We start from the raw sequence: 17228 nt of genomic DNA, 5'->3' as shown, positions 1-17228 counted from the left end.
TGTTAGCTGAGGACTGAAGTGAGTCATATTTAGTGAACAATATTTGTCCTTCAGTAAAAAATTATACTGGGGGAAGCAGAATGTTTACCTGTGTGTACCTGAGCCACCCATCTGAGTGGATTTGGGAGAAAAGCCCCATCAGCCTTGGCCTGGGTGGCAGGTCTTGCATGGCTGGGGAGAGCCGTGCGGTCCGCTCGGGTCCGCCGCTGTGACCGCACCGCGGTGCCCGTCTGGCACTGGGTGCTCTCTGCCTCCTCAGCTCCTGCCCAGAGGCAGCTGTGCATCACCATAAAACAGCCCCATATATGTTAGCTATGGATGCACCACACCCAACACAAAAACAGCAAAGCGTGAACTCTCAGTATCAATTTTTTCCTTGAGTTCCCTTGAAGAAGGTGTCTTTTGAACCCCTCCTTTATGGAAACCAAGGCATCAGTAAGCAGAAATACAAATTCTCCAGTAACAAAAGTGGTTAATACCAGGCTTTCACTTTTGAGTTTACTAGAAACGGAGTCGTATTACCACGAACAGGCTTAAGAAATGTAGGGCAAGTCCCAACAGCCCTGGAAAGGGACTGAGGCTGGGCTGAAGATTTGAGAGAAGGCACAAATTTGTCTGGCATTGGCAACTTCCCTTGTAGTAAACTGAGCACAGCTGTTAGCTTCTTTCTTGAGGGCAGAGAGGGAAAACCTCCACTTATACAGCGCACGGCGTTATTCTCCAAATTACTATGGTTTTATGGTTTATTGAAAAAAAGTAAATAGTTTCTGGAAGGGCAATCCAAAGTGCTTCAGCATCACACTGCTGTTCCTCGTGCAGGTGACACTGTACAACCGAGCATCTGGCTGGCTGTCACCTACCACAGGTATGTCATGCTGACTCTGGGCTAAGAAGTCTGTCCAAAAAAAAGAGCTGTCCTTGAGATGCTTTGATAAAGATAACCATCCTTTGACCCATGCTAACGTTCAGAGAATCTCAAAGCAATTTTATATTGCGTATGCCTTGCAGAAGCACATCAAGAGGTATTTAAGGAAATTAAAGGTATTTGAGGCATTAAGAAGGGAAAAGGGCAGTGTCCTGCTGTAGGCACCGTGGCAGAAACAGTTGCTGGAGACAGGAAACTGGCTCTGGTCAGGGCAAGTGGGATTACTGCAGATATCTGAGGCTCCTGAAGCATGGTCCTGCAAACAGCGATGCTGGACAATTCACTAGATCTGTAGTGTGGTAGTCATTCATTTGATACTTACTTGTACATTTAGCCATTCACTATGTGTTTCTTAATGTTCAAGACTGTACTCCTTGAGCTAACATGCTACCTTAGAGTTTTCTGTTTACAAAAATGAACAAAAAAATTCACTGCTTTTCTCCTTTTTCTTTCACATTTTTCAGCAGTTCCTTACTGTTGTGTTGAAACTGCCTTACCCAGCTTCTACTTGACATCATTTTGATGTGAACATTTTAATCTGGTGCTTCCTTGCATTGTTCACTTTTACTGTGCACTGTTTCCCAGTTGAGTGGTATTAAAAAGTTTGGAAATCTACTACTAAAAAAATACTTTATTAATATTTATTGTGTTATTTATTAATTTTAATATTTATATTGACTCTGTTTACAATATTAATAAGATTTAATAACATCATCTTTGCTGTTCCTGTAAAAAGGTAATAAAAAGCAGATGATCTAATATCCTTCTGTGATTTGTTTTCCTGTACAGCTTGCAAAGGTTTGTCCTTACCAGAAAAGGATTTAGAAAAGACTAGCTTAACTTTTCACCATTTTCACAAAATCAAAATGCTAAATGTGATAGATAAGCTAAATGTGAACAATGAGGTCTAAAAGTAGACTTGGTTTTGCTCTGGCAAATGGGCAGATCTGAACTGCTCACTACAAGCAGTTTATGCCTGTATTAACAGACCATATAAGATGTGTAATTACCATGTTAATTACGCACAGCTATATGGATCTGTTAGGAACAGGCTACAAAGTAATTTGCATTAGTCCAACATTCATACTATAATCTATGCCTTGGCCAGCAGCGGGTCCGTCTTGGAGCCGGCTGGCTTTGGCTCCATCAAACACAGGGGAAGCTTCCAGCAGCTTCTCACAGACGCCACCCCTGTAAACCCCTGCTACCAAAACCTTGCCACGCAAACCCAATACAATCACTAATCATCACTGATCTTGCTACAGCCTCTTTTATGAGAAGTCAGAAGACTGTTACTCCTTATTGCATGCAGACTGCATTAGTATGGATGATTCCCAACCCTAGAGCACCTTTCTGCCCCAGAGGAAGAACACAGGCTGTGAGAAGTTTCAAGCTAAAATGGAGCAGTGAAAACAAAACAAAAATCCTTAAAATACACTGTACTTAGGATGTTCCTGTGACATGGTGAACTCCCTTCACTATGTCATTAAGACCAGGCACCTGAAAAGGAGTTTTCACATGCTGCCTGATTTATATCCATGCTATTCTGGGCCACTGAGTCTTTCTATGGGATTTAAAATAGAAAAGTTTTAATTTTCTCTCCATGCAGAATGGGAAAGTTTCTGGAATCTCCCATTTCCCACTCACCCAAAACTGTCATCATTGTCCAATGGTGTTTCAGGTGTAGACTATAATTCCAATGTGCTTCAGCTCAGTAAGCCTTCTGTAGGTAGGTATCTAATAACCTCAGTGTTAGCAGCTTTGTTGGGTCTTACATCTAACTCATCCTATAATCAGGATATTTTTAAACAGAAAAAAAAAAAAGGAAAGCCGTCAGGATTGAAAATGTTGCTGTGAGGGCTGTACTGCAGAAAGATTTATTTGCCCATGCAAGGTAGGTATCTTTTAAATGAGTACCAATGATGAACTTATGAATTGCAGGGCAATAAGCATCCTGCAGTAAACATTTTGCACTAACATCTGCACATCACAGGTGTCAGCAGATATGAAAACTCAAGACCAAATTCTCAGTTCATGTAAGCAGGCATAAGTCCATTGACTTGAATAAAACAGTGTATATTAACACCAACAAAAAAGAAAAGAACACCAAGTTATTTTGGAAGATATTTTAAGAAACAGTTTATTATTTGAATATGCAATATAAATCTTTCTCCTTACAGTCATAAACACAGATTGCCAAGAAGTTAAATATCAGCCTCACAACACAGCTATAATATACGAACTGCATTTATTCCTTGGTGAAGTATTTTACCTCACTTTGGTTAGGTAAATAACCTCACCAAGACCTGTTAATTGATTCATTGCCTGTTAATCCTTATTTGTCACCCTTACTTTAAAAATACACATTTATCTTGTGCTAATGAGGAACAGGAATAAAAACCATTCTCAGCTGATTCAAGGAAGTGTGTCAGAATGTGCAGAGTGGTTAAGTTAGTGTGCAAAGCTCAAAATAAAATGCTCAAAGCAGTCATATCTCTGGAATGGGAGAACAGCAAGTTTGGGTTCCTTAAAGGGAGGAAAAAGGCAATAAAACATAGAGCCCTAAGGTAAAGCTGCCAGAGGAAAAGAATATAAAATAGCTGAAATATATTGTGCTCTACACTGTATTGGTTCTTCTGCAAATACTTCACAGTGTAGATGATGGAGAGAGGACTACCAGAGGGTGAGTCGTATCTTTAGCAGTCTGAATAGTCTTGAGATGCCCGTCTCTCATTATGGGCTGTATAGGGTCGGGTGGCCTGGCACAATGTGGAATGGACCTGGGCCTGTAACACAGGTGCTGCGAACACCCGCTAGAAGACAGCTCTTCAAGAGGTGCTTTGCCAAGATGCCTGCCTAAGGTCATTCTTTTTACGAAGTACTTCTTCTCAGCAATTCAGAATTCGGTTTTGTGGCTGGTCTGTTCATGAACTTGTGTTGGTAGAAAGGGGCAGCATTTTATTAGATACCTACAAACATCTCCCATGTATATTCAGACTGTCACGATGTAACAAAACTATTCTGTCTATCCACAGCACTCTGCTAGAAGTTGTAGGAGTGTTACAGTACTGCTCATGGAAGACCTGTGGAGTTGGCCTCATTTTCAGTTATATTGAAATTGCAACAAGCTAGATAGGTGCAGTTAAGCTAAACATTATCTTAACCACAAGCAGACTTACCACTTCTTTGCTTAGGGAAATCTTGCTATGGCATCCTCTTAAGGTCAGGATATTAGCAAACTAAGAGGCACAGAAGTTTCTATAGGATTCCAAGTCATCCCGCCCAAACAACTATTAATACAATAAAGTAAGTCCCGAGATTTTACCACCATAATTACGCAACATGTATCTCCAACATTCCCTTAAGCCAGAAGTGATTTTGTAGAGAACTGACACAGCATTAATCTAGTGGAGAAAAATTATTTCTCAAGCAGCTTATGAAAATGGCAAAATGTAATTGCCTTAATGGCTGGTGCAGCTGCCTTACAGGAACTGTCTTCAGAGAATAAGTAATTTCATTGCCACTAAAATATTTATTTTCCTCCCCAAGCCTTCAGTTTTATTTTGTTTTTTTAAATAGTATTCTGCATTTGGTGTGCTTTGGTTTTCTTCAGCACTATAGTTTCCATTTTTCAATGATAGGATAGCAGGTCAGTTTTGTTTAAGATACTCAGGACTGGTTTGTGCCATAAGGAAAAAGAAAAGAATTAGTTTTGGAAAATACAGATCAAAGGAGAGTCAGACTGCATATGTGCATATCAAGACTGAGTTCAAAGATTCAGACCCATCAAATTATGCATAGCTATCTTGTTTATATGTGTGACTCTGTTATACGCTTCCTTCCCATTCGTTGCCCGCTGTTAAGTGAGACTGCAAACCTGCTAACTACTATAAACATGTTTAAATTTAGCATCCTGAAGTCTTTTTTTATCAAGGCACATAGTTATGTATGTGCAAGAACTGTGATGTATGTATTACAACATCATTAGGGCTTAAGACTGTCTTACGTACCTACACAGGGCCTCTCATAAGAAAATACTAAATACCACTTAAAGAAATGCACTGCCTTGAGAAGCAGCTGCAGGCACATCATGAGCAGAGCTCTCTTGGGTCACCTTTCATTTTCTAGGGAGCCTGGCCAGGAAGCCCCTCTGATCTAATTCTTCCCTGCCACTTGCTGTACATTATTTATCAGTTTTGTTTGGGGGTTTTTTAAGCTTTGACTTTTGACACTGAAAAACAAACCAGGCTGGATCCAGCCAAATGAACGACAAAATGTATGACAGCCCATCTTAACAAGTAATTGGCCAGCACAAACGTCAATCCTGCTCATTGCAACGTTGCATGGGTAGTCTAACCCTGAGAAACTTTGTGCCAGGTTGGAACCTTAAAATTTATGGCTATAAAAATGCATGAGAAGGATAAAATGTAGTATCCTGATGGGCTAGACAAATGCAAAGGTATTGGGAATCTTGCACAGCCTTTATGAAGGGAGACCCATGTCCAGCAAAGTGAGTCTGGTTGGCTTCCACACCCCAGCTCCTAAATACAGCTGACCTCAGGCTTTCGTGGGTGCATCTGAATGGCCCTTACTGATACTTAAAACCACTTTACTTTTAAAACAACAACAAAAAAATAACAAAAAAAAAACACTTTCCCCCTTCCCTAAAAAAATAACCAAGCAAAATCCGGTCTGTTCAAAATGGAGGTTATCAAAGCAAAGGCACTTTTACATGGCTATTGTGCTGATTTTCAGAGCCTATAAAATAAGTAATGAAGAAGATATTTATGAAGATCACATTAAACACACTTTTGGGCTGGTTTTTTTTTTAATCCACAGATATATACAAATACCTCCTAATGTTCAGGTCCTGCAAGCAATTAGGTTTACTATTAATTTTACTGATGTGTAAGGAGACATGTATATTTACATGCAGGTCCTAGATTTGGTTCCATTGAAATATCAACATATATTTTCTGTCTTTATTCTTATCTGTCTTATTTATGCTTTCAACAAAATATTGATAGAAGTGCTGCAAGCAGTCATCTGAATAGCTGCTGGCCTGTGAGCAGTAAGTATGGCAGGGAGGACGCACACACCCAGTCTGGCAGCACTGGCTCTCCAGAGTGGCCGGTTCCTCCGTTTGGGCAGATTATCGTGTAACTCCTATGGTATGAGAAACAAATGCGATAATGTATAAAAGGATGTAACCCCCATATTTCCAAACAAAAAGGCTCAGGCAATAAGTTACAGAGCCTGAAACTAGCTTAAATGGACGTATAAGCAAAAAGACTGCATCCATAAAGCTGTGTGGAGCAGCTGGATAAGTTTTCTTGTTTGTGTGCTAAAAATGTCCCACCATGGAAGGTTTCTAAACCTTGTCTATAAATTCATCACCATGGAGAAGTGGTCCTCAAGAGAGGACGTGCTGTGAGTCATGAGGTTGCTCTTTGAACTACATCTAGTTCCAAAATGTTGTTTTGAACTCTCACATTAAAAAAAATCTGATCTTTATCTGAAAATTATAAAAATGTGAACATTAAAAATCTGTTATAGTTAGTAAAATAACACTTCATACTGCAGGCACATGCATACTTAATTTGCCTTCACAGGTGATTGGACTGATTTCAGTAAGGAAAGATGGTTCAGTAAATACACTGCAATTTGAAGTACGTGGTGCAGAACTGGAGCTGCACTTTTCAGTGTATAATTCTTTAAAGCTCTAGATTTCTGTGACACGGCTGATTAGAAACCAAAGATTTTTCATGAAAATTACTTCTCTTTCCTCTTGCCCCACACATTTGGTTTCCATGTTCACTGAAAATGTAATTAAACATTTTTATTTTCATATTTATTTCAAAATATATTTTTGAAAGTTGATTTAAAGAAAACCCATTACGTAATTAAACATCCAAAAACACTTCCAAATTTTTCAAAACATTTTATTGCACAAAACCTGAGAATGCTAAATGACAAGTGCATTTGGTGGGATTTCTGTATATTGGTTCCCCAGTGATGTATGTTGCTTCCAGTGCCTGCACGGACTCCCATCAGCAACGTGCACCTTGCATCCTTTCGCAGGGAAATGATGGATGAACACAGTGCAGTGCGGTCACCCAGGATTCAGCTCAAAGCTGAGATACATCCACGTTGTGCGTTAAACTGGGAAATACTCCCAGGTGTAGCTGTAGCTTTTGCAGGCATCTCAACTTACTGCTAGGTTTCTTTCATTGGTCTCTTTTTTCAAGGCAGTTGGTAGAGAGCAAAAATGACACCATGTACCAGGGATCGTGGAGACCAACTGTCTGGCATTTTTAATTCGAAAACTCTATCTTACATCTCTGCTTTATATATTTTTAATCTGCTCCTTTCCTGCAGTATTGTTTTCAGCTGATGGGAAGATATTCTGCTGTACAGACTGTTCGAAGACAAATTTGCAAATACCATTTCACCTCGGTTTAAGTGTGCAAGGTGTCCCCTTGCTGAGGGACTCTTCTCATCCCCGTTGTCAGAGACACTCCACCTGGGCACGAAATATTGCCATCCCAGGTCAACATCATCGCCTTGTTCATGTCCGTGTGAGGAAGATAAGAGGGTTCCCTGTGAGACTCTCAGTTGTCTGCTGTTGTAGGATTTAGCAGTTAACATCATGTGTGGTTGTTCCCAGGCTTAGCGCTTGCAGATTTACAATTTCTTCTTCAAAATAGCATACTTAAGTTAATGAACAGTTCAGCGCCCAGGTCTCTATTACCCTTATCTGAAACACAGGAATAAGTGTTTATCCTGTCATTAAAAAAAAAAAGCCTACTGCAGTAACACTAGCAAAAGGAGAAGTAGACCTGGGATTTCCCGTACTACACTCAGTAAATTTGGTGTATTCCCCAGCTTTGAAATCTATGGATCCTGTCCTCCTGCAAAACTGTGGAGAGGTATGTCCTGTTTGTCCTTTATTTGTATGGTGACACTAAAGGCTTCCTTTCCATGAATTAAAATACAAATTCAGTCTGTGGAAGCAAACTAGGTAATAAGTCATGACAGAATAGTTTGGGGAAACTTAACATGCTACAGACATCTCAATGCAACAGTATTTCACACCATAACATTTTTTTTATGCCATAAATATTTTCATCTTTCTTGCTGTAACTTACATAAATGAATAAATACATCGAAAACATTAATGATAAGTCCTAAATTAAAACTAAGCTCACCATCTTGACATTTACTTTTTAAAATATGTATGAGACAGTTCCTCTGATCTCTTTTTTATACACTTGCGAACTCATACACTTAACAGTTATTTGTGTTTCTGTGCCAAGTACAGTAATAAGTACAGACTTCTTCCTGCTCACCCTGAAAGCCTTTATACATTCATGAGAGCTTGAGGATCAAGGTCTTAAATTGAGCTCAAGAGATTGCCTATCAGGAATAACCAAATACTTCCAGACTTTGTCCCATTCAGCAGCAGGAATTGCTTCATGCTTTTATCCCTTGTTCTCTATGCCTTGAATTATAATTTCCCACAAAAATACAGAGTTTTTCTTCATCTCCAATTTATTTTCTCAAGGTATTTATTCAAGGAAGGTTCTAGACATATATTAGAAAAACTCGATGCACTTAGTGACTGAATTAAAAGAACTAGGATGAAATTCAATAGTTCAAATTTAAAGATCATACATACAGGAATTTCTCCTTATAACTGCAAATCCTCGGGTTGGATCAAGGAGAAAAAAAATAGCAATGTAGTTTTCACCCATAGGATGACTGTGAGCGCCAGTGTGTTACGACCATAAAATTGAGTTTGTAGGAGTGGAGACTTTCCAAAGGAGCAACAAAGTTTACATAGCACTTTCGATCCATGTTCAAAAGCAGAAAACCAGAAACAGGTACAGAGAAGAGCTACAAGGGTATCTGATGACGTGGTCTCCAGATATCCCATCAACCAAACTTATTCTGTTACTCAATGAAATTAATTCTCCAAAGATGGGAATCATTTTGGATTGAATTCATTACAAACAATGAGAGGAGCAGAGTACTAGAAGAAACCTGCTGGTGAGAAGATCTTCCTCTTTGCTGTTAAAGGAAACTGCACAATAAATTTGGAAAGTTTTTAGGGGCCTCCCATAGACATTCTGTTTAAATTATATAAAAAGAAAGAAAAATACAAATTTAAGTGAAGAGCATGACTCATGAAAATAAAAGTAACGATTCCTTCCTTACTGTTTTTCAAAGACTGACATATTGTCTGGTCCTTGAAAAAAGTCGTCAAGGCAGATAAGTTACCCCATTCAGTGGTTGTCACACAGATGGAAATGTGCAGGTACTGAAAGGTTCCCTTCTTCAGTTGTGGCAGGTCAAGTAAAACCATAGCTCATAAAAAGTGAAGTCCACATAGTTTGTCTTCTGTAAATTAAGGATTTTCTATGAGCTTCAAAAATTCTAAAGGAAGGTTTTAGACCTTACATTTGTGTGTGGTAAGCTATTTATTAGTATCAGAAAAAAGATTTATTTTACTTCTGGGTATATGAGAATTTTAATATAAACACTTTTAAAAACAGTATATGGTAAATCAATTTTATCATTTTTTTTTCATGGTGAAAAATCAGAGTTTAGTATGCAGTGATGACAACTTAGGCAATTTTATTAGAAAACCACCAGTCTTTAAAGATTTCTTTAAAGACAGAGGAAGACTGCTTTCACTGAAAATGTAGTACTTCTTATTTTCCAGGTTTGTAGCTTACCTGAACGACCGAAAATGGTGGTTATGTCCTGGTTTCAGCTGGGATAGAGTTAATTGTCTTCCTAGTAGCTGGTATGGTGCTATGTTTTGAGTTCAGTATGAGAAGAATGTTGATAATGCTCATGTTTTCAGTTGTTGCTAAGTAGTGTTTAGACTAAAGTCAAGGATTTTTCAGCTTCTCATGCCCAGACAGTGAGAAAGCTGGAGGGGCACAAGAATTTGGCACAGGGCACAGCCAGGGCAGCTGACCCAGACTGGCCAACAGGGGTATTCCATACCATGGGACGTCACGTCTAGTATAGGAACTGGGAAGTGTGGGGGGGGAAATCGCCGCTCGGGGACTGGCTGGGTGTCGGTCGGCGGGTGGTGAGCAATTGCACTGCGCATCATTTGTACATTCCAATCTTTTTATTACTAGTGTTGTCATTTCATTAGTGTTATCATTGTCATTACTAGTTTCTTCTTTTCTGTTCTATCAAACCGTTGCTTTTCTCAACCCACGAGTTTTACTTCTTTTCCCGATTTTCTCCCCCATCCCACTGGGTGGGGGGGGGGAGTGAGTGAGCGGCTGCGTGGTGCTTAGTTGCTGGCTGGGGTTAAACCATGGCAGGTTATTTCCAACCTTTGACCATATTCCACAATTTCATAGCTGTCTCAAAAGTGAGAGAACATGGACATCTCTTGTTTGGACTCTGCTGTTCTTTATCAGTTCATTGTCTGTGGAAAACCATAAAAGGAAAGTAGTGCAGCATCTACTAATTTTTCACTGAACCTTGAAAAGTAAGGATCCTCTGCACACCCTCTTTGCATACAAACAAGACTTCGGCAAATTATCTGTGTTATCAGGAGACTTATACATGGAAAAAGCTCAAGATGTGGAAAATACTAGATTATTTGAAAAAAAGCTTTTATGGAATATTGAAAAAAGTAGTTGAAAAAGGATGCAAAGAAGTAGCACCAAATAATAAAGCATCAATATTAAATTTTTTAAAACACATAAATTGTAGCTTAACATTGTTTACCTTGTTTGTTCAAATTAGTCTTTGATTTTTTCAGTCTCAAACAGATATACTAGAAAAGCCAAAGCCATGTCCACATGATGTGATTGTACTTTCACTTTAATAAAAGCAAAGTAGTCAAGGAATAGTGAGGTTTAAAGTTCTGAGAAGGGTGACCAAGCAGAAATGCTGATTTTTATTTCTCCACCATGAGTGAATCACAAGCATTTACTGTCTTTCTGAGGCATTATCAGACCTGCCGGGCAACTGATGCCTTTGTCCAGTTTCATGCAGTACAGTCTTTGATAACTCTAGGGGGAAGTATAACCATTAGAACAAATAAAGTGCTCTTCTGCCTCTTCTGTGTGTGTGTGTGTGTGTGTCTGTCTGTCTGTCTGTCTGTAACAGAAAACAGGGCTTGAAGAAGCCTGGTCCATTTCCCAGCATTGTACATGTCTGAGTGTATCTGCTTCTCTCTGTTAAGATCAAAGGCAAGCAAAGGAAACCGAGAGCTGCATGGCAAGTCAGACCTATGGACCATGGGAGTTTTGATATCTTTCTAGGCTTAGAGATGATCTCTTACAGTGCTTGTGACACCATTGAAGTCTGTCAGGTAATGCACAATGTTTCATGACTTGAAAAGAGTTGTAGAATTTTGTTCTTCAGCTTCTGTAAAATGCGTATTTACTGCTTTCCATCTGTGGTCCCTGCATTGCTCCCATTACTGTAGCCATCTGGAAGCTTAAAAGTCATGAATTTATTTATTTATTTATTTATTTATTTATTTATTTATTTTCTCAGTACCCTCACAAGTTTAAAAGATGCTATCATCCCCATTTATAGGGGTGGGGAGCTGAGCCATGTTTACACTGTCAGCTAAGCATAGCTCTAAGCCTAAGCTTGTCCATCATGCTTTACAGGCAAGTGTGTACTCAGGTCCTGAGTCAGGCTGAATGGCCACCCTTTTGCAAGTACCTGTGCTTCAAGCAAACCCACCAGGACAGAGCCCAGACTCTTGCTGGGGCCATTGGAATGGATGGGGCAGAGAGGGACCAAACAAACTGGTCCACTCGGAAGCATCTCTAACCAAATACGGAGTGTGTGGTTTTTACAACCGAGTGACATCCAGCAATATGGATATAAAGCATGTGGAGCTCAGTATAAGAAACCTTCTGCCAAGCCTGCACTTAAGCTCACTTGTAGATGTCCTGTGATGGTTTGCTCAAGGTCTTAAAGGAAGTTGGAGTGCAAGAAGTCTAATGTAGACCTCTAATGCTGAACCATTTGCCCCTTTGGCCTTTTGATACCTAAATTCTGTAACAACACTCTTTCAGACTTGGTGTTCTTTCTTTGATTTCACTGAGGACAAGAGCAAATCTGCTGTGCGGAGTCCCGAGGTACTTAATTTGGAAGTAGTTGCTGCAGTTATCTGAAAAAATATGTGGGGCTTAGAATGAACAATTTTGAAGTTCAGAAAAGCATATGAGTTTCTGTGTGGACTTTTAGCATGGAGGAGGGCTGGGGCTGCAGGCACACGCAGGCTGTGGACTAGACCGTGGCCTGAGGTTAAGCTGACTGTTCAGGACGTGGACAAACTATGGGACATGAGATGAGAAATTGCTGGATATGACAATGTGGGAAGCTGACAAAAATTTCAGGTAGTACTGTGAAGGACAGCTGGATCTTGCAGGAGGTAAAGGAGGAGTTATGTGAGAAGTGGTTGAATTTCACAGGTAATTGAAGGGGAATACTAGGGACATTTTGCAGGCAACAATACCTAGGTAACCCTATCAGTAATACCATATGAGGCTGAGATTACCCAGAAAGACCAAATTTGGGTACAGATGTAGCAAAGCTGGGACCAATTGGGAAAAAGTAATTAGGGCTGAGTTGTTTATTTGAGAGAAGATGGACAGAGAAAGCAAGGTACAAGCATAGTGAAAGGGAGGGTCAAGAACGGGAAAAGGGATAAAAATATATGCAACTGATGTAATCAGGTCTGTCCAGGGCCACTGGCTGGGCAGCCCTGTGCTTGATTGCCACAACCTGATCAGGACAGTAAACCAAGCTTGTCCAACATGCCTCTGCAGCCAAGATGAAGAGGGAGGATGAGGGGAAGCTCTCCTGTTTGGGCGGGGGAGCACCCAGATGGACAGAGAAGCATCCTGGTACTGTCAGGCCCATGCCAGGCCAGACAGCATCACCATCTACTCATCAGTTCCTCACAAGGCACAGAGCAACTCACTGGAGAAATATATGAGCTGTGGGAATAAAGAAGCAGATGGGGTTATAGCAGAAGCTCCTTTCAGTAATCTCTGTTACTGGAATGGTGATGGCCCTCTCTTTAAAAGTAGCTGTGCTTGATATAACATGTCATTGGAAGGATTACATCCAAGCTAAACAATCATCAGCTATTTCATGCAAACATGTTATTATAATACGTTTCTTAGGAAGTTAATTCAAATGAGTATAATGCTGTTTCATTTAAGCAGACTACTGCAGCCTCCCCCTTGGGTCAAAATGGGCACCTCCCAAGTTTTTGCATACCTTAATGCTGCACAGTTAGCACTATATCTCCTTGTCGTCTACTTTCTTACTTTGTTTGTTTCTCTTAAGTGTGTATTTGTCTTGTTACTTCTTATTTTCTGCCCTGAGTAACTACTTTCTTTCTCTGTTATATTTGCATACAACTAGATGACACTTGGTGAAGCAAGATGGTATCCATTACCATACACGCACTTTTTTTTTCTGAGACAGAGACATGCACTGAAGCAACTGGTTCCCACTTCCTGTGTTTGAGCTAGACAGCTGTATATGAAACGTTCACAAGCCATTGGAGGCCAACTTTGCCTGGAAAAGCATTGTTCCTTAGTTGAAATGAAAACTGGAATTTCTGCAGTCATTCACCTTTCCAGACCATCTGTCTCTGGAATGAAGCTGTTTAAAGGAAGAGTACTAGTAATATAACATTGGTTTAGTCCCTAAAGTTTCCTGCTTGGGTAAAGTAGGAAACACTTTTTGCACCGAAGAAACATATATGAAACTCGGATATCACATGCCTGGAAATTAGCGGGCAACTTGCATATAAATTCAGTTTTCAGAGAAGCCATCTGTGCTATACTGATAAACGTCATGCAATAACCTATTTTGCTTGTGCAGCATTTCTGTCTACTTTACCCAAACAAATCTTTTTCATTCAAAATTATAGATTAGCTACCTCTTCCTTATACCAGGAATAACATCAGTTTTTCTGCCTTACAGGCAGAAAATATATATAATGCTACCTAGAAAATGCAAATGGTGCTCTCATCTGTTTGGATCAGCATTTGCTATAATACAGAAAACTGTAAAGAAGGGCTCAGGAAGTTTTGTAAAGTTCCCTTTCCAGATGTCCCCATGAGGTCTCAGGAAGGAGCCCAACCTTATTTAAGTAACTGTTTTTTGTAACAGTATTGAGTCCACAGTTGAAGCTCTTCATCCCACTAATGAAGAGAGATAAAAAAATTAACGTTTGAATATTTTTTAGCATTTTGACTAGCAGAGGAGTTTAGCAGAGAAAAGGGAATGAAGCAATTGAACTTTTATCACAAATGATACTTGATGGCATATTGGGAGTTGATGAGAGGCTTTCATGCTGTACCTTTTTTCAGATGTGTCTTTCAGTGTGTAGTTAGTTCCCAAGCCTTAATGAACCACTTAAACGCAACAGCTATGGCAGCTTGTTCTCAAGAACTATAATCCCTCCTCTACCATTAGGAATGGATGCTTTTAAGTGGGGATTTATTTTCTTTATGATTTTTTCTATAGGTATTTGATTTATAACATATCATTCCTCAAACTGTGTTTAAAATACTTGTAAAGCCTTTGTAAACATACTTTTATTGAATTCCATGGGAGAGGAGAGCGAGCTGATTAAGGTTCACATCAGTCAGGAAAATAAAACAATAAGAAGGATTTTCCTGAAGGAAACGAGGAATTTACATAAATGCAGTTCATGCCATGGGACTTCAGCAGGAAAGTTTCATGAGAGAGAACTACTAATTCCATCAGTAAAGACGTTGTATATGTGCTGCAGAATGGTTTCATTGAATCCATCTGGTCTGTTCATAGATGAGAAAAACTATGAAGTAAATGGAAAATAGTAAATGAAAAGAGCCAAAGAAATAAACCAATAGGTTCTAGTCCCCACTGGCGGCAGGGAATATCACCCTTCACAGGCCCATGTAGCATATTCTGTGTTTCGAAAGCAGCTGTGTCATTTTTCATGCTGTTCTTGAAAGTATAAGGGGTAATGAAGGGAAAAAAAATGTCATTGCATGTCAGTGCTAGCCAACAGCTGGTCACCCATTTTGCTCAGACACAAGGCTGTCCCTGGGGACACCAGCAGTCTGGCTTCTACTCTTTGCTCACCACTCTCATCTGGTCAGTTCATTTTATGAAGCTTGTGTATTGCTCTTTGCAAAGGCTTTCAACTGTGTTTACACAAAATTCAAATGATCTCACTGAGTCCTGGCTTTAAATTCCATTAGCCTAGTTGCTAGGGGTAAATAGAAAGTTTGCCCTGGTGAATGTAAAGTTCTATATTAATTTCTACAAAATACATCCCATCTTGCTGTTTGTTTAGACATTTAAAAAAATAGACTTTAAAAAAAGTTTAGAGATGCTATGGTTAGAAAAATAACCTTGTCTGCATAAATCAGCAGAGTGCTGACATATGTCTGCAGGCAACACAACTTTCTCTAGATGTGTACATGATCACTTGCTGCTTTCTCCTCAACAGCTAGACACAAGGGATGGCAGAGGACCTCACCAGGGGGTCGTTCTGAGTGTTTGGGCTACAGCTGCCATTTATCAGCCACATTAGTCCATGATCTGGTAGATTTTGTTGTTGGCTCTTAAATACTGGGTGGGCTGTTGGAGTTCTACCCTAAATTCAGTGGGAATTGTGCAGTGTTTAAGCTAATTGATTTCTTTAGTATGAAATGTAACTAGGAAAGCTGTAAAGCTAAAAAAATAACCTTAGGACTATGTTCTTTGACTGGCAGATATCAGGAGTAAAACTGGATTTGGTATCTGTGCTTTTTTGAAGAACACATGATTATCCACTGGCTGGCTAGCCTACAGAAGTGGGTGTCAGCAAACAGTTCTCAGGAATTCAGTGTATTCCTGCATCTTGCATGCACAAAAAATGAAACTGCCTTGTCATAATGGCTTAACTGTCTTTTCATAAAATACTAACAGTACCAGGTATGCTAAACTGCTTGTTATGAGCTCTCTAGCAGCAGACCCAGCCACAGCTTGAGGCATTTCTCAACAATGTGTCAAGTGATCAATCTGTCACAGCACCAGGATTTTCCTCTTTAAGGCAGGTCTTTCGTCACATTGGAAACGACAGAGTTACTGAGCTAATCCAAGACAGTTTAGAGTGATGTGTATTAATTCAAGACCGTACCTAAGTGATAACCATTCCTTTGAAATTCCATTATAGCTGCGTAACACATGCCTAGCTACTTATTTCATTAAAATCTGGGTTTTATATGTCAGTTGTCCCAATCCTTCCAGAAATGTCAATGAATCTTTATTAGTTACTTCACCTTCACATGTCCTGGGTAACCATAGCTTCTTTTTACCCATTTCCTCTTAACAGCAATTTACTACTCTGAAAGAAATGAGTAATGGGAAAGAATATTACTGTTGTATGTATGATAAATTAAAAGCATCTATTTTCCTTGAAAAGATGCAGCAGTTGTAGGACTCTAAGAGGCTTATTCCTTTCTGTGTACATTCCTATACAGGAGGTTAAACTTGGCTTGGAAGCATAGTAATTTCCCCTAAAATTTTAGAGCTGCCAAATTATAACAAACAAGAGTGCTTTCAAGAATCTTCCTTCTTAGGCATAGACCATTTGTGAAGTAAGGTCAACAGCATCCAAGCAGAATGGACTGAGGTCCACATCTCTGGGTACATCAGTGTTATTGCAGCCATAATCTGGAGTCTAACTGGACCCATGAAGCTGTTGGAAGACTTGGGAGTTTTAAGGCTTGAGACCTGTCTACAGGGAAAGCTCAGCAGGAGTGAGAACCAAAACTGAAGAGCTCATACAGAAAGAAGGATCAGAGGCTAACCAAGGGGAGCAGATGTTGACTGGAGAGAAAAGACTAAAGAAGAATGGGGGAAGGGAAAATGACTGCCAGGAAGAGGTGGAGTAAGCCATTTCAAAATTCAATATTTATTAGTAGTACTGAACCCAATGACCAGTGCATTCTTCTGAACCACATACTGACAGTATTTAATGCTTTCCTATATATGCGTTAAGGATTCTTACAACAAAGGTGAGTCCTACCAGAGCTGTAGCTGCCATACACCAAAGGCAAGACCCGATGCCTGCTTGCTGAGAACAGCAGCAGCTTGGGAGTCTTCCTAAAACAGTGGGGCCAGCAAATGCACACTCACCAGTGTTGCTTCTAGTTGGCCAAATATCTTCTGAGCAGACTCAGAAGCTTCAGGAAAGTAGGAGAGTTCACAATATATTTAAGGGACAAACTTCTCTCAATGTCAAGGGAAATGT

General features: G+C 39.7%; 1 protein-coding gene across 2 annotated transcripts in view; it reads left to right on the top strand.

Moving 5' to 3' along the window:
* The window catches only part of CPA6 (carboxypeptidase A6), an 85399-nt gene that overhangs the window by 20465 nt on the left and 47706 nt on the right, over positions 1-17228 (top strand). The gene's annotated exons all lie outside the window — the stretch shown is intronic.

Source organism: Buteo buteo, chromosome 3, assembly GCF_964188355.1.
Source record: "Buteo buteo chromosome 3, bButBut1.hap1.1, whole genome shotgun sequence".
NCBI lineage: Eukaryota > Metazoa > Chordata > Aves > Accipitriformes > Accipitridae > Buteo > Buteo buteo.
The sequence above is the reverse complement of the archived record's forward strand: the minus strand, read 5'-3'. Positions and strand labels throughout refer to the sequence as shown.